This window comes from Castor canadensis, chromosome 11 (genome assembly GCF_047511655.1).
Source record: "Castor canadensis chromosome 11, mCasCan1.hap1v2, whole genome shotgun sequence".
Classification (NCBI taxonomy): domain Eukaryota; kingdom Metazoa; phylum Chordata; class Mammalia; order Rodentia; family Castoridae; genus Castor; species Castor canadensis.
In genome coordinates, this window is record NC_133396.1 from 121,038,723 (window position 1) to 121,065,872 (window position 27,150).

The 27,150-nt window shown below is 48.6% G+C and overlaps 1 long non-coding RNA gene across 1 annotated transcript; it reads left to right on the top strand.

Annotated features, from left to right (window-relative positions):
• The first annotated feature begins 12,988 nt into the window (after window positions 1-12,988).
• LOC141413941 (uncharacterized) lies at window positions 12,989-17,479 on the top strand. The gene is made up of 2 exons (XR_012438996.1): window positions 12,989-13,180; window positions 16,878-17,479. It is a non-coding gene; the product is annotated as an uncharacterized lncRNA (long non-coding RNA).
• The last annotated feature ends 9,671 nt before the right edge of the window (window positions 17,480-27,150 follow it).

The following is a 27,150-nucleotide window of genomic DNA, read 5'->3' on the forward strand; positions in this document are numbered from 1 at the left end:
CTGGACACCTAGAAAATGAAATAGAGGGACAGACACGGGTGCCACTCACCTATTGGGCAACTTCGGGAGGCTATGTTGAACTCAGCTGCCCCTATCTTAGTCTGTTTTCTGTTGCTAAAACAGAATGCCTCAGACTACATGATTTATGAAGAAAAAAGTTGACTTGTCTCATGGTTCTGGGGACTGAAAAGTCCAAAAGTGTGGTGCCTGCACCTGCTTGGCATCTGGTGAGGGCCTTTGTGCTGCATCCTAACATGGCAGAGAGCATCACTAGTGAGACAAGCAACCTCACTAGCTCGTTCTCTTTTCTGTTCATTCCACTAATGCCACCATGAGGTCTTTGCCCTCATGACAGTGTCTAATCCCCTGAGAGGCCCTACCTCCAAATACCATAAACTGGTGGGTTCCGGCATTAAGTCTCCAGCAGCTTAACTTTGCGGGGACACATTCAAACCTTAGCCACCAGCACCACAAGAACTGAGGTACGAGTTTTCAATTGCTCAGGCATAAAAGGAAACTAAGCAGTGATCTGCTAGGTCAGCCAGAGGGGGCAGTCCAGCAAGGGTGGTGGGAACAAAGAGAAGCAGAGAGCAGAGCATCCTGGAGCCACCCAGGTGTGCAGCAGTTTCCTCCAGGCTCTAATCACCCTCTTTCGTAGGGCTGTGCTGGCCAAGCACCCTCTGACCACAGCCAGGCTTTCTGGTGGAATTTCCTTCCAGAGAAAGAGTGCTGAGGAGTGAACACAACCCACTCACTGTAAGTGGGTAAGTCAGGTCCCTGGTGTTTACACTCAGGTTCCAGTGTGACACCTTGGATGCCTCTAACAAATGCAGGTTTCTAGACCCACAAAGTGGAAAACCAGCTGTGGGAATATTATGACCACAAGCTACCCACTGTGGGGTCCCTGGAGAGAGTCCAGACTTCCTCAAGGGGATCCATGTTAGGCACCCACCCTGCAGAGTCATATGAGGGCACCCAGGACAGCCAACTGAGCTTCCCCAACTGGAAGCAGGCTGGCCCTAAAGCCATGCCTTTCTCACTGGGGATCAAGACCCATACACGAGTTATGGAGTCAGGTTAGTGGATGAGATGAGCATTCTTTAAACACTAAATAAAGCACATGAACAAATATCAGAGTGCTTCATAGAGAATATGACTCTTTGGTGGGTATATAGATGTACATATGTGTGTGTACACACACACACACACACACACACACACTGCATGGATACATAATGAGTCAAGGCCCTACCAAAGAAAGATAGGCACAATAAAAAAAGTACAAAGAAAGATAGAGCATTTAATAGAAATTGTTTACACAGATGTGGACAGGAGTTAGGGAAGATAAGGCTTAATTATCACCCTGAGACTTCCAGAATTCAGAGACATAGTGATATGGAGAAAGCTGTCCAAGAGCTGCGACCATCAGCTGAGGGCACCAGCTAGACTGTGGCAAATCAATGGGGAATAAATGCTTCATTCCTCTCCTCCCTCCTGAGTTCTGCCCACAGTCTGCCCAGGGCTGCCCAGAGTGGAACTTTGGGAAGGGAAGCCTGCAGAAAGTCAGAGGTCCTCAGATGAAAAGCATTCAGCATAGAATGTTATAGAATGCACAGGCTGCAACCTAAGGGGCACAGTACTTCTCACTGTCAGCCTTGGTTAATGACATTTAAAAACCTGTACCCTAAAGTCATGTGTCTGACACTGGACGGACTGCCAGGAGAAAGCCAGACGTTTGTGAACACGCCGGGTCCGGGTGTTGTGGGGGTTTGGGAAACTGTGCTGAGGGTAGGCTTTGGGAGGCAATGGTATCAGGAGCTTATCACATGCTCCAGATAGGATGCATCATTCCTCCTGCAGGGCTGAGCAATCACCTTTCCCAGATGCCCGACTCACACACCGCCCTCAGACTGCGCTGGGATGGGCGCTGAGGGTCAAAGGCAGAAGGAAGGAGTCGGAGAGTGTGTGGGAGAGAGGAACAAAGGGGCCTGTGGTCACTGACACCCACTCAGGGCAGTTGCCTCAGCTCTTCAAGGACAAAGGGCAGAGTTCTATTTCTGGCTGCCCGTAGGAGCAAGAGAAAGCAATGTTCTTGTTTTCTGCACGCTTGCGGTTGGTTCACTAATCCTGGGACTGTGAGCTGTTGTTGTTCTGGACGCCCATGAGACTGTCTCTAACCTTGTCTCCACGGCCCACACGACTGCTGAGTCCACCAAGGTCTGGTCACATGCTGGAGACTTCCTAACCAAGAGTGACCCAAGCTTAAAGCTGATGCCAGTGGCTGGGCCCTACCACGTGCCTTGTTAGATAGAACCTTAGATGGTCATCCACAAGTCTTTTTTCCAGCCCTCAGCAGGTGGCCCAGTCCACAGTGGGTGTGGAAGACCCACAGTGCTCCATTAAAGCCAGTCCCAGTTCTCAGAAGACAGACTCTTCTAGAAAGGAAATAATTCCCTGTAATGACTTTAAAAAGGGAGGGGAGATAATCAGTGTTCGTGGTAACAGAGAACTCTCATTTGCTCTTGCTGTTTTCTTGGGCAATAGAGTGCAACTCCGTCCTTTCTGACCTGGGCTCCTCCCAGGTTACTCACCTCCACTGAGATCTAAGTTGTTTACTTGGGAGTTAATAAAGTAGAGAGCATTTTGCCCTTTGAACTCCTCCTCCAGACTCTCTTGACTTCTCTCTGCCACACTCCTGTCACTAGTCAGAGCCAGGAGGACATGGTCAAAGATGGATCCTAGATCATGCCCTCTCCTCTGCCCAAACCAGCCACCTTGGGCAAATCCTTGAGTAGCATCCTGAAGAGGCCTCAAGGAAATGGCTCACTTGTGTCATATTTTCAAGTCAACCTAACAGGAAGCCGTTATCTATTACTTAGTCTTAAGCTATAAGGAGAAGGAAGTCCAAGACAGCTAGTGCCTTCCAGCTGCTGTGCTTGACTAATGATCCAGTGAGCGTCACTCCGAACCATTCTTCACTACTCTGCTGTGATCTCTCCTGCACCTTGTGCATCCCATCACATATGCTCAGTGGTGACTGTCCATCTTTCCCCAACAAATTGAGAGAGACCCTTTGCAGGACAGAAGCACCACCTTATTCTTCTCATTTTATTTCCATTGTCTACAGCAGTGCCTGGGCCACAACAGGGATTCTGTAAAATAGGTATATAAGGTAGAAGAATTAATTGGACATGCACTGTAGCTAAGTTTTTCAATGTGGAGAGGAAAAAAAAAATGAAGAGTGAGCCATGACTTTCACAAACTTCAGTTCTTTTGGTAATTAAAACTTTTATTACAAGAAAAACTCACCTGAGCCCCAAAATAAATCAAAGAAAAGCAGCATTCTCAAGAAAGGGTTCCAGGTTTAATAAATAAAAATCAGTATAAAGAAGGGGAAAAATAGTTTCTCTACTTGCAGAATACCCTGACAGCAAATGTGTGGGGTTTTATGCCACACAATTCTCTAGTTTTCTGAGGACAAGGGGTGTCAACTTTGACATTACCTAGAATTAGTGTAGATCCCATAGATTAAATCATCAATGTAGATTCTTTCACCCCACTTTCAATTAAATTCTCATTTTCCCTAACAGACTGCTGCCTATCCTATGAAGATATAGTGTTAAGTTGTAGTTGTGTCAGGCACCAGTGGCTTAGGACTGTAATCCTAGCTACTTGGGAGGCTGGAATCAGGAGGATCATAGCTCCAGGCCAGCTCAGCCATAGAAGCTTGCTTTCCGGATCTCATTGGGGGAAAAAAAGCTGGGTGTGGTGTTGTGCCCCTGTCATCCCAGTGATGGCAGGAAGCGTAAAATAGAAGGATCACCATCCAGGCTGGCCTGGGCAAAAAGTGAGACCTTTTCTCCAAAATAACCAGAATAGAAAGGACAAGAGTATGGCTCAAGCAGAAGAGCACCTGCCTAAAAAGCATGAAGCCCTGAGTTCAAACCTCAGTACTGCCAAAAAGAAAAAGAAAAGAAGAGGCTACAGATGCTTTTCCTTCTTCCTGCCCTCCAGTCCTCTTCATTTAGGGTGAACAGAGGGATGACCACATCTAAACCCTTCATCTTGGTTCTATTGGGTGGACACTGGTGGCCTCTGTGGGATAAACACTGGGGATGACCCAGCAAATGCCATACCTGTTCATGCTCTTCTTCCCAGAAAAGCAGTGAAGGGGTTCGTTGGATAGTAAGTGAACTCCTGACATTCCAGAATGAGCTCATTTGGAAAGTGCATCTCAGTAGGGATGGATGGCTGTTGACTTTTACCTATCTGTGTTTGGGTCCTTCCCCAGGTGGAAGTGTCCAGAAGGTCACCTTCTTGAAGGGAAGCAGATGGTCCTCTTGGGTGTGTACATGACACAGGCTTAGCTTTGGTGATGCTCATGCCCAGAGATTAGACTCGAGGACAGTTAGAAAGAATGCATACCTTTAGCATGGGGCCAAGACTCTGGCAATCAGTAACTGACAGCAGGGACAGCATGGTGTCCTAACCTGATGGCATGACTGTATCTGAATTCTCAGCTGCCTAGCCTCCCTTGATTTGCCAGGTACTCATCAATTCCATGGACCATCCAATACATTTTCCCATTACTTCGTTCTGAGCTTGAGTTAGCCTGAGTGAGTGCCTGCGGGTTGCAGCAAGATCATAGGCAAAACCTACAGGTTGTTGAGGCTCATTCCTCAAACTCACTGCACCCAATCCATGTTGATGTTAAGTGCAATTTATAGGAGGCCATTGTTTTGAATGAACTTCTGCACTAAGCCCCAGTAGACAAAACCAAAATGGGTTCACTCGTGCTACATGCCATATAATCAGTAATTGAAACTTTAAGGAAGCAGGAAAAAATCCCCAAGCAGGCCAGTTTTCCCTAAAAACAGGAGATGCACAGCAACCAATCAGAAAGATCCCAGTTGAACTGAGCTGGCATGGTAAGGAACTCCCTTTGCTTTAACCCTTACAAGGAAAATAAACTTGATGTTAAGCAATTTCTTTGTTGTGTATTCTGTTCTTTGTTCCTGCTCAACCTACCTTACAAAAACCAATTGTTCTTCCATGCCCAGTGGAGCTCCTTCTGTTTGGGGCAGGTTACTGCCCCATTCATGAATCATTAATAAAAGTCAATTAGATCTTTAAACTATGTTTGTTGAAATATTGTTTTTAACAGTGCCTTGATTAGCCAGGTGTGGTGGCTCACATCTATAATCTTAGCTACTTGGGAGGTAGAGATTTGGGAGGATTGTGGTTTGAGACTAGCCTGGGCAAAAAAAGTTTGTGAGACCCTCATCTCAACCAATAAAAGGTAGACATGATAGGGCCTGTCATCCCAGCTATGTGGGAAGTGTAAATAGGAAGATCATGGTCCAAACAAGACCCTATTTGAAAAATAAATAAAACATAAAAGGACTGGGGGAAATGACTCAAGCAGTAGAGCACCTACCTAGCAAGCACAAGGTCCTGAGTTCAAGTCTTAGTACCGCCCAAACAAACAAAAACACCAAAAAAACAGTGACCTAATTAGTGAGGAGACCCAAGTCAGAGATGACTCTGTGCTAAAGACATCACCAGACTCTTCTTCCAGAGCTGTCCAAAACCTATGCTGCTTTCTGAAAAATACAGATACAGGCTCCAGTTCTTCTTCCAGGAACACAGCATTGGATTGCAATTCCCACCATTGTATGTGCTATGGCCAAAGAAACATGAACAGAAGTTCCAACCAGAATGTCATTTCTGGGTGGAACTGGCATTAAAGGCTAGTTCAGAACTCACCCAGTTTTTCCCCTGTGCCATAGAGGCCAGTGACATCCCAGAAGCTAGATGCTCCATCACCCAGGTCCTGGAGTGAGAACAACTCAGGGTCAAAAACTTGTGTTGTCTCAGGCCACAAAAATGTTGGGGCTGTTTGTTACTGTAGCTTAACCTATTTGATCCTGACTGATACATAGCCAGCAGCAGCCCAGACCTCCTTCACTTGATTGCCATTGGGGCTGGAGTGAGATGTTTTCCAAGTCCTGTTCACACACTGCGAATGTGATGAATCACCAACCCTGCTCTGCTCTTTGTGGATCCCTAGAGCCAATTCTGAACAGCCTCATAATGGAGATTTCAGTGGGTTCCATGGTAGACCCCAAAAGATACATCCATGACCTTGCCCTCAGAATCTGGGGATGTTATATTATTTGGGAGAAAAATCACTCTTGGGGGTGTGTGTGTGGAACTTGGGTTTGAACTCAGGGCTTTGCACTTGCAAAATATGCACTCTACTGCTTGAGCCACACCTCCAGCACATTTTACTATGGTTATTTTTGGAGATGGGGTCTTGTGAACTATTTGCCTGGGCTGGCTTTGCACCTTGATCCTCCTATCTCAGCCTCACAAGTAGCTAGGATTACAGGGGTGAGCCACCAGTGCCCAGGTGAAAAATCACTCTTATAAGTATATTTGTGATTGTATTTAGAGCCCAAAAGCTAATCCAGGTTGATTTTCTTATCTCAAGATCCTTAACTAGGTCTACAAAAGGCAGTTCTAGAGGGATCCATGCTGCAGGAAGGTAGAGAAGCAAAGAGAGGTGCTTCTGAGACACACTGGGGAATTTGGACACCCAGCATGGGGCAATGGCCAATATTCCAGCCTCAAAAGTGTAGCAGAATCTGGGGGCTGGAGGAGAGGTTGGTGTGGGTAGACCAGTAAGCATAGCCTTGAGAGTCAAAGTGACATTTCTTCATATTGATATGTATGCAACCATGGTTTCAAAATAGTCTCAAATGGAAAAATTCCAATTTGGATCTATGTCCTGACCACAACCACACATCTGTGCACATGTACTTGTGCATACCTGCACATACGTGTGCATATACATTTACATAGCAAGGAGGAAAACGTGAGAAAATTATGAGATGGATGTATAATCTCAGGGTTTTTTTTTTTCATTTTAAAACATTGCTATTGAAGTTGCAACACTGTTTAATAAACACAAGGAACTCAAAACGAGAAATGTGGGGTTACTGTGGAAATAATAATGAACCACTGAACGTTCTTGAGGAAACATGGAGTGGGTGGGGAGGAAGAAAGTGATTAAAATAATGGTTACGGGAGATAGCTGGGCTGGTTGTGTGCATAGAGGGGTCAAGAGGGAGTGGCAGAGCCCAGGGGCTCACAGAGTGGCTGTGCAACATTCCAGGAGTGAGGTATGCCAGTGTCTATAGGAGTCTGCAGCCACCTTGACCAGACCCTCCTCTACACTTCACTGCCCTCTCGTGGCCAGATCCAGGATGGCCATCAAATCTTTCAGCTGCTTCTTTAGAACTGTCAGAGAGCATCGGGGATCCAAAGTCAGCATGGGGAAGTAGCTCTTGGCTCTGCACAGAGGACGCAGCTTCTCTATGGAGCCTGGCAGTTTTTTACAATAGGGCCAGCCTGACTGGCAGGCCGGGCCCAGGAAGTAGCACGAGCAAAAGCATGGAGGCTTGAGTCTCTTACCCTCAGAGGATGCAGGTATTTCATGGGAGCAGGGAGCAGTGAGAGGTGAGACTGAGAGGTGGGCTAAAAATCTGCCTGGAAGGAAGTGTGGGATGCATTGTAGCCAGTGGGAAGCCTTCCAGGGAGAAGCGAGTGCCAACCAGGACCTTCTGCTGGAATTCGTTAACATTATTCAATGGAATCCAGTTTGCAGTTAGAAAAATCATTGTAGCAATAATTCTGGGTGAAATATAGAAAGGATAAGGCCGCTGGTAGGGAAGCCAGAAGGCCATGTCACAGAAGCCAGGCATTGCCTAAGTAATGTCAGCAGGGAAGGAGAGGAGAAGGCGCCCCGGTCTCTTTTGCTCACTGATTCAGACAAGCCCAACACAGGACAGGATGCTGGAGCTTCACCATGATGCGCAGGCCCCATGTTCCCCTCTTGCCCTGCGTGGAAGGAAGCTGCTGACCTTCTCAAGTACTGTAAGCCCTGAAATCCTGACAGTCATTCAGAGAGCTCTACCACACCTGGGAGGGGTCTGGAGCAACTGGGTTTTGTGGAAATCCTGCGGAGAGTTCTGAACGCACACTGTGGATGAAGAACTTGGCCTCAGACCTTGCCACCCCTGATCCAGTCGTGGTGGTCTCTCCTCAGGCACCTCCAGGAGCTGGGCAGCGTAAATGGTCCTGGCCAGTGGAAAACTTGGGTGAGAAGTAAAAAGCAGTGAATTGCGTGGTGGCGATGGGCCCAGAAAGCTTGTGCCTTGGCAGAAATATGATGTAGACAATGATGGGTCTTAATAGTCACTTACTGAGTGCTGTTCAGCCTGATGACCCCTTTGACTTTGACTTTGACTTTGGGTGGGAGTGTTTCGAATTCCAACTTTGATGTTTGTAGTGCAGGGGACTTTGTTGCCATGCAGTGGTTCTGGGGTTTTAACACTTGACACTCTAAATAGGAGCTGCTCTGACCATCCCCAGCCAGAGTTGGAGCCTAATATGTGTGAACCAGTTGGCAGCCTCTACCATTTAAACAATGCCCCCAGTCCATATTGTTCTGATTATTTTGGAGATAGGGTCTCTTGAACTACTTCCCCAGGCTGGCCTTGAACTGCAGTCTTCCTGATCTCGGCCTCCCACGTAGCTATGACTGCAGGCATGAGCCACATGCCACCCAACCCAGCAGTCTTCTTTTTTGAACATCAACAGCTGGCATACCAATTAGATAACAACCCTAAGAACTAAACATTACTATGCAGGTAAATGGATGGAACTGGAGAACTTCATCTTAAGTGAAGTTAGCCAGGTCCAGAAGGCCAAAAGTCATGTGTTTTCTCCCATTTGTGGAATAGAAACCTATTAAAAATATAGTAAAATTATGAAAAACAGGACAGGCTAAGGGGAGGTCACACACAAGAGGGGAAGGGTAAAAAAAAGGACGTTAAGGTGAATATGGCTGATGTACTCTCTATACAAGACCGAATATAGAATATTTAAACTGGTTGAAATCACCATAAGAAAGGGACTAAAGTGGAAAGAAAAATAGAGGAAATGAACCAAATTGAGATGTAATACTTAACATGCATGGAAGTGCCACAAGGAAATTCCCTGTGTAGCTATCTTAAACAATCAAAAATGTATTTTCTTTTTCCTTTCTTTTGCAAAATCAGAAAACAAGAGGGTGGAACAGGTCCTGGGGGCGGGGGGGGGGGGTGCTGGGGGGAGGGGGGAGCTGATACCAGTGGAAAGGGGGAGGAAGTAGGGAAAGGGTATAAGAAGGTGAGTGTGGTGCAAATGCTGTATACACATGAATGTAAATAGAAAAAAGAGACCAGTTGAAACTATTTCTCGAATGGGGGGAGGGTAAAGGAGAATGATGGAGGGGGTGAATTCAGTATGATATATTTGATACATTGTAAGAACCTTTGTAAATGCTGCAATGTATCCCCACCCAGCACAACAATACAAATCAAATTAAATTAAATTAAAAGAAATGGAGGCAAAGAAAAGTGAATCCGCCCAAGGGCACCTGAATCTATGGTCTTAACCATTTGCTATTTCTATCTGATGTGCTGGTCAAACAATGATGCCCAAAACCACTTTGGAGAATGTTTTGTATTTCACTGTTCACTACCCTTATTCAACCTGCTCTCTGGTCCTTGAGGTCATTTTATGGCTACATGGATCCCAACTGAATATTAACTCGGAAGAGAGGCGTCTTCGGGCTTTTCCCCAGAACCTTCCCTTTCTGCTCCAAGGCCCAGCACATTGGCTGTTTCCCAAAGGCCTGAATTGACCAGAATTTTTGCATAAAAAACCTTTTCATTCGTAATCAGACAAAATAATCACATTATTTTTCTAGGGGTGGGGTAACCTGAGTTAGAGCCCCAGCAACTTCTCTCTTTAGTCTCATGAGGCCGAAGAACCCAGTCCAACCTCCAGTCCTCTCAGCTCAGCCCCCTTTCTGGCAATTGCAGCTGTCCTCCCCATCCTTCAAGGATTTTCCAGCAATCCTTTGCACACAGCTCCTTGGCAGAAGATTGAGGGATCACATGGCTGAGTGACTGGTGTTTTCTGACTCACGCAATGGAAAGAAATGCTACACACAAAAGCAGCACACAGGGCCTCTGTTGCCAGTTGGGATAACCACACGGTGTAGGAGGTGATTCAGCCAAGACCTGGCACGCTCCTGGAGGAGGGCAGCACTCATTTCAGTGACTAACAAGGCTTTTCAGACAGAAGACAGACCCAGGAGGTCCAAGAAGCTGCCAGCCCTGTTCCAAGGGGCTGGAGCTGCTGTGGACTGACAAAGTGTCTGAGGAGGTTGTAGATAGCAGCTGGAGATAGAAGGTGGAAAGGGTAGGAGATCCAGATTGGGAGAATTTTGGGAAAAAACTAGGCAGCCAGGGAGAATGTGGTCAAGATCTTCTACAGACCAGGAGACAAGCTCTGACTTCACGCCACATCCCGGGCCTACCTGCTACAGGGGACACATTAGAAAGAATCAAATAATTAGTATGCTCATGCAGTACTTACAAAGGTCAGGCAAGATTTAATTCTCTCTTTTTTTTTGAGTTCAACATATAAATAATAAAAATTTATTGAAAATTCCTTGGATGGTGGTTAACTCCTTCCACTTTGAGGAAGGGAACACCACTGTGGGAAATCAATGAGAAATCACATTGTCCTAAACCCCCTGGCCAGCCCAGGGTGGAGGAAAGTCATCTCCCCCAAAGGGGTCATGACTTTGGTCTTTACTTTTCCTTAATCCAGGAGGACGGGTAGAGAGGATACTGGGGTTGGAGTGGGGTGCACTGGATCCCTAGTTGGCTCCTCAAAAGGATTTAATTCTTGACATATGCTATCCCACTTCTTCCTAGCAGCCCTGTGAGAATGACAGTGAACCCATTCTGCAAATGAGAAAATTTGCTCAGCAATATATGTTAACTTGCCAAGGTCACATAGCCACTAAGGAGAATGCTAACCAAATTGTCAGGTTCCAGAGTCTTTGCTTTAAGCTGCCAAACAGTGTCACAAAGGTCTTACTCTGCCCTTTGCATACATATCTTTCTCATACTCAGAGCAATAACGCTCGGAGGTATTAATGTCTCCATTTTACAGAAATGAAATTGAGAAAAACGAGGCTCAGAGAGGTTAATTATGTTGTCTGAAGTCACACATCTTGTAAGTGGTGACATGGGGATGCATCCAATCTGTCTTACTCCTAAATCTATGATCTTTACCACAGCATCTGTGTTCTTGTCATTTTTCTGGGTCACTGGCCCCCTTTTCTGAGCCCCTCATCCCAAGATGGAGATTGGTTTAGTAGTATCGTTTTGGTTGTTGTCTAGGATCTGGGATGTGGTGTAGTTATAATAAAGGGCTGGCTATGAGGACCAGGGGGACTTCAGGAGAGAGAGGTCAGCCTCAACCCAGCAGGAGGGAGTCAAGGTTGCAAACACCAACCTCACTGTCTTTCCACCAAAGCTAGAAGGGGAAGCAGCCCACTGGTGTGTGGCTTAGGTGGCCTCCCTCCAGTCAAGGGGTGCAGCAGGGAAAGCTTGGAGGGACAGGTGGAGCGACCCCTACATCTCCTGCCAGGTCATGCACGCAGTGCAGAACTGGCTTCAAATAGGTTCGAATTAACCCCCAGGAAGAGACTCCTGGCAGGGGAGAGAGACCTGGGGACAGCTCAACCTTCTGCCTTTTAGATCATTTCATGCTGTTAAGTGTCTATGCCAACTTCCCCTCCCCAGTCCCCTGAAAAATAAATGCTGCAGTGTTCAGATCACCCCACCCCCACCCTACGGATGGCTTTCAGCTCAGTTAATCCAAACTTGAATCCATTCCAACCAGGCCAGGCATACCTAGAAAGATGACTCTGCAGCAAACAATTGCAAAATCAAATAATGGAGCTCATATCCACAGCATTGGCTTGGAATCACCCAGCACCTGGGTGTTTTCCCTGTCATGGACGCCTTGAATTATTCTACAAGCTTGGAGTTAGAATTGGAAATTAGTGCTTGGAGCCACATGAAAATGTAATAGATATACTCACAGGGAGGACAGCAACCCCACTTCCTTGGCTTTACCAAGTTAGGAATACTTTCATTGGCCTTGGTGGCAGAGGGAGCCTGAAGCCAAGTGGGGCGGAGGGGACACTTTTCTTTTCATGGTATACTCATTGTTTGCATTACTCTTTCCCGCAAGTGCATATGACTTGTAAGCTATAAAGGGGTTTCTAAGACACCTGTCACAGTATCAAAGGGAGGAGGAAAGTCACCTCCCGCAAAGGGGTCTTTACTTTTCCTTAATCCAAGAGGATGGGTTAGAGAGGGGACCATCAGACGAGATCGGGCGCGTTCAGGGTGGTATGGCCGTAGACGAGAGGGGACCATCAAATGATACTGGGGTTGAAGATGTTGACAGACCTCTCAAGTAGACAGGTGAGGGCTTGGGGTGGGACAGGCAGAGGGACAGCCTAGGAAGGAACTTTCATTCACCCGCAGCTCCCTCCTGGGGCCTGTAAACCTGTTCTTTTGCATTCCTTTGGCAGGCCTCCCTAAATGTCAAGTCTAGCTCCCGATCTGCCACCTCTTCTTTTCCATCTCTTAGGTGACATTTTCCAGCCCACCACAAGTGTGAGCTTCTCTAGTGTGGAAGGATTCCTTTTTCTGGGCTTCCCACTCAGCTGACTGTCCTGGACCTGGGGCCACACTTGCTCTGCCTCCCCCTCCCCACTCTTGGGAAGAAGCCTGTATCTTGCACCTGCCCTGGGCTAGGGCAGGCAGGTTAACTCAGGTTAGCAGGGTGGAAATAAACAAACTCATATTGTTGCAAGCTGACCTGAAAGACCCAATGTTATGCCCAACAGAAAAGTCCAGCTGCTCCCAGTGCTATCACAGGTGTCCAGGGCCACCCATTCCATTCCTGATGAAACCCTAGAAGCCCACACAGTGCCAAGGAAGGTGGGGCTGACTGTGACCTCTCAAGTGAACTCTGCCTACAACTGAGCTGATGGCTATCCAGTTCTCTCAAGCTCAGCTCAAAAGAACCAGGCCAGGAGCTGCCCTGAACACAGACAGCCCTGGTCCTCATTCTTCCCTGGGACAGTAACCAGAGTCTCAGAGCACCTTGCATGTCTGCGGCACTGGGCAGTTTTCAAAACACACTGATGACTTCACATGAGAAAGGACAGGCAGGAGTGTCACCTCCAATCACACAGGTAAGGAAATGAGCCCTTACCTAGAGCCCTGGGGTCCCATGGCTGGTAAGTGGGAGTCTTTGAACACCTAGGCCAGGGCTCTACCTTCAGAAAGTGGGACTTCAGATGATTGTGGTACATCTGTACCCCAGCACACCCGAGTGCTGAGGCCAGGGCAGCACCAGAGCCATCTCCGCCCATATGTGGCTTCCACGAGCACACACATCCTCTAGTTATGCCTGGGCTCTGCTTTCTCCAAGTGACAGTAGTCAAAGGGCGCAAGGCAGGGGTCCTGCATAACCCCAGCAACAGCCCCTGGAAGACAAGCTTTTTCTCCCGCTGTACACTGAGTTCATTTGAACAGGGGAAGGCTTTGGATCTGCTAATCTTTGAGGCCACAAAGTCACACTCATCAGGTTTGGGGCAGGCCCTGTCTCCTCCACCCCACCAAGGAAGCCCCTCACCACCAGGCCCTGGAGTCATTTGCGGAGACCTCTGGTTCACTTCATTGCCGTTTGAAGACCGTCCCAGAGTCCTCCTGGTTGGATACTCCCGGCCTCTGGAGGTGGGAGGAGGGGGGGAGCCTGTCTTGTCCAAATTCAGCAGCCCTCCTCTGCAACCCAGAGTCCCTGGGACCCCACTTGGATCAGCCTTCTTGGGAAACCAGGTTGCAAGAGGATGACAGGAAGGCAGGGTGTGTAGGCAGAAGGAGAGGCAGTTTTCTGCAATCCTGCCTGGAGCCTACAGTGCCCTTTCACCTGTGGACTAGACCATAGATCCAGCATCCAGAGGAGGAGGAGAATAATTTGGACCCTTGGGAGCTCAAGAAACAAGAGAGAGGGAGAAGGAGATAGAGAGAGACAGAGAGAAAGAGAGACAGTGTGAGAGAGAGGGAAGTGGGGGGGGAGGGGAGAAACAGAGAGGAGGAGAAAAACTCCCCAGCGGCAGAGCAATAGGCTGCAGGCTTGAAGCAGGGCTGAGGTGAGGCCCTAGGGGAGCTTCCTCAAGAGAAGGATGGGTGAGAGGGCGCCACCTGAGGCTGCCCCTGCCACCAGGTAAGCAGGTCCTGAGCCAGGCAGGCTGTGCTGAATGCTGGTGCCATGTCAGGGGCAGGAGCACCTCCCAGGAGGTATCAGAGGGGCTTTTTTTTTTTTTTTGGTACTGGGGGTTGAACTCAAGGCCTACACCTTAAGCCACCCCACCATCCCTTTTTTTGTAATGGGTTTTTTCGAGACAGAGCATATCTGGAACTATTTGCCCGACTGGCTTTGAATAGTGATCCTCCTGGTTGATACCTCCCAAATAGCTAGGATTACAGGTATGAGCCACCGACACCTGGCCTCAGAGGTGCTTTAGGTTGGGGTGGGAGAGCAGAGCAGGACAAGACAGCTGCTAGAGCAGCCCCACAGGCAAAGGAATCTATGTGAGGGAGGAACCCACTTACTCAGCCCCTGGAATGTAGCAGATACTAAATGAGTGACATTTCTCCTTGATGGGGGGAAAGAAGAAATAAAATAATCATCAATGAGAGCTTTTTATTTTTTACTGAGCATCTTCACCAAACAAACTGGAGTTTATAAAAGAGTCAACCCTTTCTTTTTTCTTTTTGGTGGGACTTGGACTTGAACTCAGGGCTTTGTGCTTGCAAAGCAGGCACTGTATGGTTTGAGCCACACCTCCACCACCAAAATTAAATACTTTAAAAGAGACAGAGACCAAATCTGAGAGATGAGTTCAGGGGGCTGGCTGCCCTTCAGTTCCCAACAGGTTCTAAATAATAACCTCTCCCTACCCCATGCTCCTTCCAGAAGAGCTGCCACTCCTCCCACACAGGGAGCCCAGAGTCCAGGGAATGAGGAAGGTGTGTATGGGTACTGGGCTTCCCTTAGAGGACAGGTCACAGCTGTTCCCAGAGGGACAGGTCTCAACTGGCATGGTACTGACCAGAAACCCCCCTTCCAAGCTCAGCTGGGGTGGCTTATTCTCTCCCCTCATTCCTCCCTAACATTGAGGAAGCCTGAATCCTCTGGGAGCCTGTGTCAGTTTATCAGCCTTTCTGGGCACCAGGCCCCAGCTATTTCCACCTGGCTATGACCAACCTCTGCAGTCCACACCTGGGAGCAGCCAGGTCAGGCCTGCAGGGACTGGAATAGAGTAAAATGAAAATCTCAAACATAACCTTCTGGCACAACTGTGATGTGACATGTAGCACGTTTTGTTGTGAGCACAGGGCTTGGTAGGTACTAGGGACCTAGAGAGTCTGTTTTGACCTCAGGCAAGTTATCCATCATCCAGGGCCTCAGTTTGCCCACCCATCACATAAGGCTGACAGGACGTATGCACAGTGGGGTGTTGCTCTGAGATTCAGACATGTCTTGTGGGCCAGGATCCCCAGAGGTCCCCTGGCACAAGGGACTAGAATGCCTTTTGAGAAAGAACCCCTCCTAAGAGAAATGGCAGATGGTTTGGGTCCAAGAGTGATGAGTACCTTCCTGGGGAGGGACAGGCAGAGGAACAGCTTGGTGTTGGTCACTCAGGGGGCAGCTCCTGGCCTGGTGCTGGCAGGCTTGTACCTGGGAAGAAGACAGGGAAGGCTGCTCACCCAAGGATCTTGGTAAAACCTGGGAGCTCAAAGCTACACGGCATTGGCACTGACATGTGGCCCAGGGGTGGGATGGACCACGTTCCCTGAAAAGAAGGCACCAAGTCCACACTCTGTGGAGAGGAAGTCTTCCCCAGCAATACCTCCCCACACCTGCTTCAGAGGCCCTGGGGACAGCTGCTGCAGATGTCACCCCAGACAGCTGCCAAACTCAGTAGGATGTTTTCTGGGACAACCCCAAAGAGGAAACACAGAGGCCATGCCTAGAGACTGGGGCAGGTACAAAGCATGAAAAAGACTGCTAGTGCTTGATCATGTGACAATTTTGTACCCCTGACCGGTATGGCTGAGGAGATGGAGGTCCCCAGTTTTTGAGAATCAGCTGAGCTGGCCACTATGAAAGAGTTTTGAAGTCTGGGGGTGTGGCTGGTATAGCAAGTGCAAGGGCCCTGAGTGCAATCCCCAGTGTTTCCTCCAAAAGAGAGTTTTGAAATGATGCAGAAAGAGCCAAATATAAGGACAGCTTTTTGTTTGTTTGTTTTTTGGAAGAACTGGGATTTGAACTCAGGACCTCACACTTGCTAGGCAGGGACTCTACCACTTGTGCCATTCCACCAGCCCCCGTGACATTTTATACCAGTCTTTATCAATCCTTTCAGACACATCCCTAGTGGAACAGCACACTCTGTCTGTGCAACAGATCTCTGCAAAGCTCTGACAAATGCTTTCTGAGAGGCTGGGGTGGGTTGGGAGAGATGTGCCCAGGACAGTACAATTCTCTCAGAAGCCTGCTGTATATTATTATTGCTTGATTGATGGGACTGGGGTTTGAACTCAGAACTTCACACTTGCAGAGCAGGTGCTCTCCCACTTGAGCCACACCGCTAGTCCATTTCCTCTGGTTATTTTTGGAGATGGGGTTGGCCTGGAACCCACAATCCTCCTTGTCTCAGCCTCTCAAGCAACTAGGATTACAGGAGTAAACCACGAACGCCTGGCTCCTGATTATGCCCCAGCCAGTATTTACCCTCCCAGCCTGGTCTTCTGTCAACAGTTACAATGTTTCTTTGTTTGCTTTGTATTGAGAAACTGTATTTTCTTTTTCCTTATTCACAGTAGTCAAGATATGGAAACAGCCCAAACATCCATCAACAGATGAATGGATAAAGAAAACGTAATGTATATGTAAACGGAATATTGTTCAATCTTAAAGAAAGAAGGAAATCCTGCCAAATGCAACCTAGAGGACATTTTGATAAGTGAAATAGCCAGACACAGAAAGACAAACACTGCACTACGCCACTTACATGAGCGGTCTAAAACAGCTAGTCGTGTGGAGGTAGACAGCAGAAAGGTGGTTGCCAGGGAGTGGGCAGAAGGGGAAATGGAGGAATTTGGTTCATGAGTATAAAATTTCTGTGATGCAACAGAAATAAGCCCTAGAACACTGCCAGCGTACAGTCAACAACACTGTATTATGCTCTTTAAAATACATCAAGAGAGCTCTCGGACTGGAGGTGTGGCTCAAGCAGAAGAGCGCCTGCTTTACAAGTGTGAAGCCCTGAGTTCAAACCCCAGTCCCGCTGAAAGAAAAAAAAGCTCAAAAGAATACAGGGAAAATATTGGAGGTAATCGATGATACGTTTACTTCCTTGATTGTAGAAGTGGTATCACAGGTGTACGTATGTGTCTAAATTCATCAAAGCATACACATAAAATGTGTACAATTGTATATCATCTATGCATCGATAAATCTCTAAAAATTATCAAAAGAAGCAAAGAAAAACCAAAATGAAATAGAATTTTCCCCCACTACAAAACTAAGAGAGCAGGACACAGAAATAAGGGCAGAGAATTGCCATGACCTGAGAGGCCCACCTGCTCCTACCTCTGCCCCCCCCCATCCCACCCCTATCCATCAGAGCTGCAGGGAGGGGGGCTCCCATCAATGCTCTGCCACATAGCTCCTCTTCTTTTCTCACAAAGAAAGCGATTCACCCTGCAAGAACAGACTTCATCAAGCTACCCAGGAACTGAGGTTTTATCAGTGAAAAAGACATAAATGAGAAAGGAAACAGAAACTCCAGGATGTGAGGCAGGGAGACACTCGGAGAGCCTCACTGAAACCTGTGACCTCTCCTCAGAGTATCTGTGGACAGGCCAGGCCAGAGGTAAGGTGAGGACCAGCAGGAAACAAATAAATAACCATAAAATAGTTCTGGAAGAGTTGAGATTAATTGGAAGTAGGGTGGGGCTGGTGGAGTGGCTCAAGTAGTGGAGTGGCTCAAGTGGTAGAGCACTTGCTTAGTAAGCTTAAGGCCCTGAGTTCAAACCCCAGTACCAAAGTAAAGCTAGGAAGCAGGGTGTCTGTGGCATAACAAACTCTGAAGAGTGATTGGGAAGGCAGTTTCTCTCCTGTCCTATTAACCACGACAGCGCTGACGGTGGTCAGGATGATAGTTTCTGTGCTGCTCCTGTTGGTTTGTGACACTATGCATCCATGGGGACCAAGGTCCTAACCCAGGCTTCTCCCATTCTGGAAAATTCCCCTCCTGCCTCTCGGAAAACATTGGACTTGCTGTTCGCTAGGGCTGGTGGAACCCCACAGATTCCCAAGGCGATGCCACATCACAGTGACCTGGGAAATGTTTAAAAACAGTAGGGTCTGGCTTACAGTTCAGTGTAGCAGAGTGGGACCCGGACACAGGAGCTCACAAGTCCTGACTCTGCCACACAGAGTGATCTTAGGAAAGACACTCAACCTCCCGTAAAATGGAGAAACTATCAACCTCATAGGCTTGTTGTGAGGATCAACGGCCATGATGCATGTGAAGCTCTTGGTGCAAGGCCTGCCCTGGAGTAAATACTGAATAAGTGGAGCTATTATTGTAATTATTATCTCACCACTGCTTAGCGGCTGACGTAGGGCAGACATCCAGGCCTCCTGATCCTGGATCCGGTGTTCTTTCCAACACGTCACTCTGCGTGTGCACACAGCCTTCCCTCTGAGGTCACACTTAGGCTCAGGAAGGTCCTCATATGGCGACTGCCCCACGGGGACTCCTTAAACAAACCGTGTGGAACAGAGACCTGCATCTGAGAGAGACGAGCAGATCTGACCCCTGGGGAACAGAAAGCTGGAGAACGAGGCCGCTTTCGGGTCCTTTGGGGAGCCATCTGGCTGCTCCCGTTAGCATTTCATTATGGAAATACTGGGAACCCAAAATAGAAGTTCTTAAGAGGCACCTTAATCCTCTGGGCTTTGCTAAAAAACAGCTGCTGGAGCGTTCCATGTGCCGGCCGCCAGGAGGTGCTGTTGGCCTGTGCAGCGGGTGGCGGCTGGGCCAGAAAATCCAACACCCTATGCAGCTTGCCCTAATGTGAACCCCGAGGCTGGGGTCCCACAGATCGTCAGCTTCCGGTCCCAGGGAAACCACTTTCAGTCCACTGCTCTCCTGTTCTGGGACCCTTACGTGAAGGTTCTGGTTCCTGCATTTACCAGTCTTGTGTCTTCCTCCCATTCTCCCTGGCCCCAGAGGACCCAGTGCAGTGCAGGACACATGAGCTATGCATCTGGTTATTTGGTGGATGGATATGTAAGATGGAGAGTAGTTAATAAATTGCAAGACGTATCAAAGAACAAAATTTCAACAAACTGACTTTTAACGATCTACTAGCTTTCATTAAGCATTCATGACCCAGACAGCATTCAAATCTACACGATATAAAAGACCATGGCTGATCAGAGAGATGGGATTTATAGGCAGAAAAGGCTGGGGGAAATGAAGCAAGGAGCAAGCAGACTGGTCGTTTCAGTTACTTCCCATCTAGGGAATCTAGGGATTTGGCTATTACCCCTCTTCTGGTTTCTCAGAAGAGCAGATCTTAAAATAAACAGCTTAGGTTTTGGCTTAGTAATGTGGAACCTTATTAGCTTGAGTGACTCCATCTTGGGCTGATCTGTTGGGACCTAGTGCAGGAGTTCAGCCCCAGTCAATGGCCTCCTGAACATTTTACTTTACAAAAGGAAACTGGCTGAGTTTGAAAGATGGTAGAGAGAGTGGAGTGGTGTGAATCAGGGAGAGGGTTGTGACTATCAGTTAAAAGAAGGGTCATATTTAAATGGGAATGGGGAGCAAATGAGAGAGCACAGGCAGGAATGCACTAGATGTATTCCAGGGAACTCAATGCTAAGGTCAAATCCTCTACCTCGGGGACCTGAGTGGCAGCACCAGGAATACAGAGGAGATGAGCCCAAAGAGGCCTTCCAACCCCATCCCCATGACTTCCCACCTGGCCTCCAGGTGGCATCACTGGCCACTGGCCCCCAAGTCTATAGTAACCCTCTCATGTCTTTGAGGTGGCTTGCAGCTGGAGTGTGGCCCTGAGGTGTCAGATGGTGGATGCCTGGTGGGTGACTGGTAGATGTAGTCCTATTTGGAGCTGGCCTGGGCAACCAGGCAACTGCCATTTTCTCCTTATTCATGGGCCAGGGTTCCCATCTCACTCCCACCTCCTGGAAAGTTGAGTCTATTGGACTACGTTCCCACTGCCTCTCTTGGGGTGATACCCCAGTACCCTACACCTGTATTGCATGTCCTTAATCCAAGGGATCTCTCTCGAAACACATTGTCCATGTTGTTCACCACAGAATTCTGTGAAGATGATCAAACTATGTATTAAAAAAAAAAAAGAAACAGAGTATCTCTCCAAAGAACCTCAAAATACCTTCCTTTGTAGTGTGTCTGCCACCCACCCAGCTAGCTGCATCTTCATCCTAACTGCTCTGGGCTGGGGCTCCCATGACACTCAATCTTCATGTACAGTGAGGCTGAATGGAAAGAACACAGATGGGCCAGGTGCAGTGGCTCAATCCTGTACTCCCAGCTACTTGGGAGGTGGAGATCAGGAGGATCACAGTCCAGGCTGGGCCAGGCATAAAGCGAGACCCTATCTCAAAGATAACCAACACAGAAATGGCTGTGGTATTTCAAGTAGTAGGATGCTTGCCTAGAAAGCATGAGGTCCTGAGTTAACTCCCAGTACCACCAAAAGGGGAGGGGGGGAGAGAGAGAGAGAGAGAGAGAGAGAGAGAGAGAGAGAGAGAGAGAGAGAATAGAATGAAGCAAGTCCTGCATTAAAATCCCTACTCCTGAGCTCATAAGCTGTCAGAGGGTGTCTTCCCTGACAAGTCACTTATTCTCTCCCTGGATTCACTTTTGTCCTCTATAAGATGTTAGGACCTTTCAGGGAATCAAATGAAATAGCAAATACTGAGAGTCAGCACATGGTCCATGCCTAGCTCAGTGACGTGCCACTGCTGTAATCACCATCCACAAGGCAGTGGACTCAGACAAGAGGCACTGGGACCTCCAGCTCAGTAATGGGGTGAGTGGGAACCTGAGGTTGGAAGCAAGGTTCAGAGAGTACAAGGATGGGCTCCAGTCATGAAGATGTAGCAAGCTCAACATTCCAGGAGGTGGGGGTGAGGAGGCAGCAGAAGCCTCGCTCTCGTGAAGAGGGAGAAAAAGGCAGTCACTTGATTGTCCAGGCCAGCTCCAAACAGCGCTGTGCCCACCAACCACCCACTGGGCATCTGCATCCTGACAGATCAGGGTCGCACTCCGGGCTCCACTTCCAAACCTGTGTGACTCTTAGGGCTCGTGGAGTGGCTCAAGTGGTAGAGTGGCTGCCTTAGCAAGCGTGAGGCCCTGAGTTCAAACCCAAGTACCGCCCAAACCAAACCAAACCAAACAAACCTGTGTGGCTTTCAGCTGCCAGCTTTTCCCGCCCTCAAGAGATACTAGGGTCTGGCTTCCTGCCAACTTGCATCCTGCCCTGCTTCACCCTTGAGCATGAACTGTTGTTCGTGAACCTCTCTGCCCTCCTCTCATAGTTCATGAACCAAGCCACCCAACCCCACATCCCCAGGTCCCCAGCTCTTAGTCTGTGAGAGCTGCACACCCCCTAATCATCCTAGAGAGGAACTGTGCTGGTGTGAAAAGAGCAGAACCTGGGGGGATGGGAGGATGCTGTCAAGAATGGACACGTGCCCTGCCGGACCCAGAACCAAGGAACTGAAGACCTGGGCAGAGATGCAAACCATCAGTGGACCTGAACAAGCTGGGCACAGTGCACACACTCAGGCACACATGATATAGGACCCCTGGCTTCAAGACTGAGTCTCCTGCTAGCAGCTGCTGAAGTCCTTCTGACCACTCAGGTGACATAATGAACAGAGTGGGGCAGCCAGAAGAGACCCTAAGGAAGCCCACAGGGAGGGGACAAGGATGGCAACTCAGGACTAATGGAACTAAATGGTCTGGACAGACAGAGAAGCTCCTCCTGCCCATCAGTTCCCCTCTGTCTCCAGAGCAGGTGGTCTCCAGGAGAGCTGTGAGGCAAGGAGAAGCAGCTCAGATGGCGCCCTGGGCAGCCAAGATCGGGGAGTGACCTGTGAGGGCAGTGTTTGTTTTCTCCCCACTGCAGGAGTTCCAAGATTGTCCAGGCAGTTACCATTTGCTGTGATGGTTGCCAAGGGAACCACTTACTATTTTTATACATTCTCCAGATGATGAGGCTGTGGAAACACTTGGGCTAGGTTGGTCCAGGAGAGAGCCTGGAAGCAGTACCCAGACAGGCTCTGCCAGAGACCTTAGCAGTGTTCTGATGCTGTAGGAGTGGGTTCAGGGTTCAGACTTCAGTTGTAAGTGTGGGGTGGGAGAGGGCTGGAGGGAAGGGGGTGTGCCCGAGGTGAGGGGGGAGCAATCTATTCACCATTCATTCATTCACCACGAGGTCATTTTCCCTCCATTCATGTTATCAGACATAGAAGGTGCTGGGCTTTGTGCTAGGTGATGGGGAGACAGCTATGAACAGGGCGGTGCATCCCAGCCCAGTGGGGGAGGCAGGCAAAGCAAAACACAGCTATCGTTCAGTAGACCTGTGCCTCCACAGGGGTGTGCTGGCTACTGGGTACCCATCTTGCTGGGGAGGGGGTCTGAGAAAGCTCCTTTGATGAGGTAGTACCAAAGCCTAGATGGGTTTTGCAGACAACAATGTGATCAAGCACAAAAGCATTCCAAAGGGAATGATGTGCAAAGGCCCAAGGAAGACTGTGAGCATGGCACCTTCTAGAACCAGTCACTTAACCTGTAGAGTGCCAGGCCTAACCCTTGGGGAAGTGAGGGCTGGACAGAGACTCAGACCACAAAGGATCTCTGTGCCTGAGTGGGGTAAGATAAGCTGCACCCCAGTGGGGGCCTCAGGCACAGCTGCTATTAGACCTCAGGCTGCAAGACTGTGGCCCAGGCCATGGCTGGGGAAGGGGCAAGTTTTCCCACTGCCACAGGGACTCTGGGAGAACCCCCAGGGATTCTGGGAAGCCTGAGATTCTGAGACTGCAGGAGGAGCCTTCTCTCAATCAGTAGAACTGGGTGAGGGACCTGCAAGAGGAATCCAAAGATGTAAAGAGACAGAGCACTGGAGCTGCTCATTTGGGCTTCCTCCAAGGCCCAGTCTATTACCAAGACCCCAAATATATATCTGCCAGGAAGCCCAAGATGCCTGTCAGTCCAGGACATGGGGGCTGGAATGCAGTAGAAGGAGAAGACATGAAAAGAAACTGAGCCCCCACCAGGCATCAGGAGTCGGCTATACACAGGTTGCACTTAATCTTTGGCACCAGCTTTGTGAAATGGGTATTTTTGTCCTCATTTTAATACTTAGGAAACTGAGGTTCCAAGATGCTAACTAGCTTCTCCAGGGTCACAGTGTTGAAGCCAGGATTCAAACACAGGTGAAGTGACTCAAATCTGTCTCTCTCCAGGCCACGTGATTTACCATGTGCACACCTGCTATACACCAGGCATCAGCCTAAACACCACAGATTCTAAGAAGACAAAGTACAGTTTCAGGACATAATGTGGGAGGGAACCATAAAGGACTGCGTTTTCCCCCAAATGGCCTTATGCCCCTTGACCCTGGATGGGACTTTGTGGTTCCTGTAAGTGAAAAGAAGTGATGTTGCCTGACTTCAGTGACTAGATCATAAAAGGAAGGACAACCCAGCCACCATGCTGTGAAAAGCCCATAGAGAGGAAAGGGGCTCCCAGCCAGCATCAGGCATCACCCATGGAAAATGTGACTGAGCTAGTGAGGGGGCCTTTATTATTCCAGCTGAGGCCCCAGACATCAGGGATGGACACACTGTTCCCACTGCATGCTCTTGAGTTACATATTCATAGACTCTCTGAGCACAATGAAGGCTGATTCACACCACTAAATTCTGGTTGCATAACTATAGTAACTGGAATTAGAAATTTGTACCCTCTGAAGTGCTACACACAAGCAAAATGTTATTAGTAAACTTGAATTTGGCATAGTGAGATTATGTTGGTATCTGAGGAAGTAAATGTGTGTCTTAGCCTGGGAAGTAAACTTGGGTCTTAGCCCCCAAAACAGAGAACAGGATGGGGGTTTATGTGCGCCTATACTCATTGGGAAGTGATCCATGGGACCAGGCAGATTTGCACTGGAAACATGAAACCAGGAAGGAGAATCAGTCAACCCAGGGGTGTGTTATCTAGATGATACTACCATGAGTTATTGGGGTTTGACTCTGGAATGACCCCTGGAGGTCAGTGTGTTAAAGGTGTGATCTCCAGGGTGGTACAATTGGGAGGTGGTGAACCCTTTAAGTGGTGGAGTCTGGAGGGAGGAAGTTAGGTCATTGGAAGCATGCCCTTGAAGGAGATATGGAGACCCCAACTCCTTCTTCTCTCTTTCTTTCTCTCTCTGTCTTTGTTTCCTGGAGGGCATGAAATAAGCAGCTTTGCTTTACCACAAAGTTCCCCACCATGATGTGCTGCCTCACTACAAGCCCAAAGGTAATGGAGACAACCAACCATGGGCTAAACCTCTGAAATATGAGCAAAATAAATCTTTTATCCCTACTTCCGGTATTTTGTCACAGTGACAGAACACTGATGAACACAGCTCTGAAAACCCTATAGAATGAGCCATGGGAAGACTTGTCTTTGCAGCAGCCCTTCCTTAGCTGAGGATTGCCCCCAGGAATGTTAACTCCTTGTACCTACAAATGTCCCAGAATGGCACGAGCAGTTCTGCCTAGCTGAGGAGCCCAGGGAAGAAGGTGGAATCAGGCAGTGAGAGATTACACATGTACTAGACTGTTGGGTTGTGAAATGGAGCATAAAAGATGACTGTCACAACACAGTATTAAATAATCCTCCAGGCAATGATTACATTTGCTGTCCTAGAAAGAGCCTTCAGGGCCAACTTCTGCCTGGTCAGTCACCTTTCCCACCAGTAAAGCCATGTGGTTCCAGGCTTCTGAAAGCAAGGCCTGGGTGTGCTTGAAGCCACCATCTATGGGGGAGCAGGAGGTGGAGCGGGGGAGGCGGCTGCATCCCTGGGGTCCTGAAGGAGAGCTCTGCATACAGGACACTCACAGCCTCACAGTGATGTGGGCTCTGAGTAGAAGTTGTTGAGATGCTGAAGAAACTCCTGGAGCAAGTGCCTGAAAGTGTTTAAGTATGGAGCTCTTCTGCTAGGATACAGCTAGAACCCAGGCTAGATGACCTCTGCGTGACCCTGGCTTCTAGGGAACTGGGTTGCTGGTCAGGCCCCTCTGCTCTGCTCTTCTGCAGGCCAGCCAACTCCGTTGATCACCTTGACAGGACATTCAATAGATATTGACCTCGTTTAATAGCTTTTCAATGGTTCCATGATCCAGGGTCTTGTTTCTTCTTCTTTCCTGTCATGGCAAAGGAGCTGCCTCTGTGCCATCTGCAAGGGGCAAGGCTCTGTGCTGTTACAGGTCCGCAGAGCACAGAGAGGGTACTGACTGGCATTCTAGGATGCAGAGAAACATGCTCCCCCCAAGAGGGGGTATAGTGGGCTGTAACTCAGCAGAAGCAGCTTAGATTTGGGGAAGAGCTTTACAAGTTACACCAATGCATGGAGCACCTTTTGTAGAACAGGCATTGAACTTCCCATTAGACATGCTTCAGTTGAACTTGTATGAAAACTGCTAAAGAACAAGTTCCCTCCATTCTCCCATGGTCCTCCCTTCAGCCTTCTCCAGGGTAAACTGCAGCCCCTTCCTTTCTTCTTCATTGCAGGGTGGCACAGGTCTGGAGTGCCACAGCTGGAAGGAGGCCTGTACTCAGCTGCTAGTGCAGTTATTTCTTGGATTGTCCAGGGCCAAGGAGGCTTGCTGGGATGCATGACTTTTAGTATTAAAACCAGGAAAGTCCCAGGCCATCTAGTTCAGTGATAGTATTGGGCCCTCAAGACACTCTGGTTTGGCCATTACAGGCAGGCAGGTGCAGGGAGGTTCCAGGGGATCCCAGAGGAGAGGAAGGTGTCCTGAAAGAGGTGTGCTTAGGCTGGTTATTAAAAGGAGGGCAAAGGAAACATATAAGCTAATGGGGGCACATGGGGCTTTGGGTTTCCAGGGATTTGTGCCAATGGTGCAAATTCCCAGGCCAACCTGTGCCCTCCCCTGGGGTTGCATCCATGCTCTCTAGAGCCTGTGCAGGCTGCCCAGCATTTTGTATACTGCCCTGGCAACATCTGGCTCAGAATCTCTTAAATGAGAGCTATAACCTCTAAGTGAAAGGCCCTGCTGGGGTATAGAAGGCAGCCTTGGAAGAGTAGGGCAGGGAACTGGGCAGAGTAGTCCCTAGAGGAGTGGTGAATTAAGGCCAGGAAGGAAAACTTTTGCTTTGATGGGGGCAGGAGTGGAGGTGGGGAGCAGGGAAAACTGTCCTGGAAAGTTCCTAAGCCTGAGTTTGGAGACCTTGTCCTGTGCAGATAGGGGTCTAGGGAGTAGCTTTCTAGCTTCCTGCCATTTCAAGGTGGTGTGAGAAGTGTGGGGATATAAGTAAAAAGTCATTTCTTGGCCGTTCCTAAGGACTTGTATGTCATTTGCATTCATTCATATACCATCTATTTTGGGCAAAATGTCCTGGTACAGACCACCTTGACTGCACAACCTCCAGAATTCCAGACCTAAGTCCTTTCTGATAAGTTCGAGGGCCAGCCCATTACTCTTGGATGGCAATCAAGTCCCCAGCTTCTTGAGCAGGACCTAGGGGTGCACCATTAGGACCTCCCCCCATCCCGAGTCCTGAACACATTAACCAGAAAAGGAAAGGTCAAACCTGGCCCTCAGAAAGGACCTGAGCTATTCTTCCTGAGTGACTGGAAAGGCACAAGGCAGCATCTCTCAAAGTTCACATGCACCCATTTGCATCACAGTGTCCTAGGGTGCTCGTTAAAAATGCCATCCCCAAGCCCTGTTCTAGAAGCACTGAATCATAAGCCCAGGTGTCAGCATTTTGAACATTCTTCTGCTTAATGC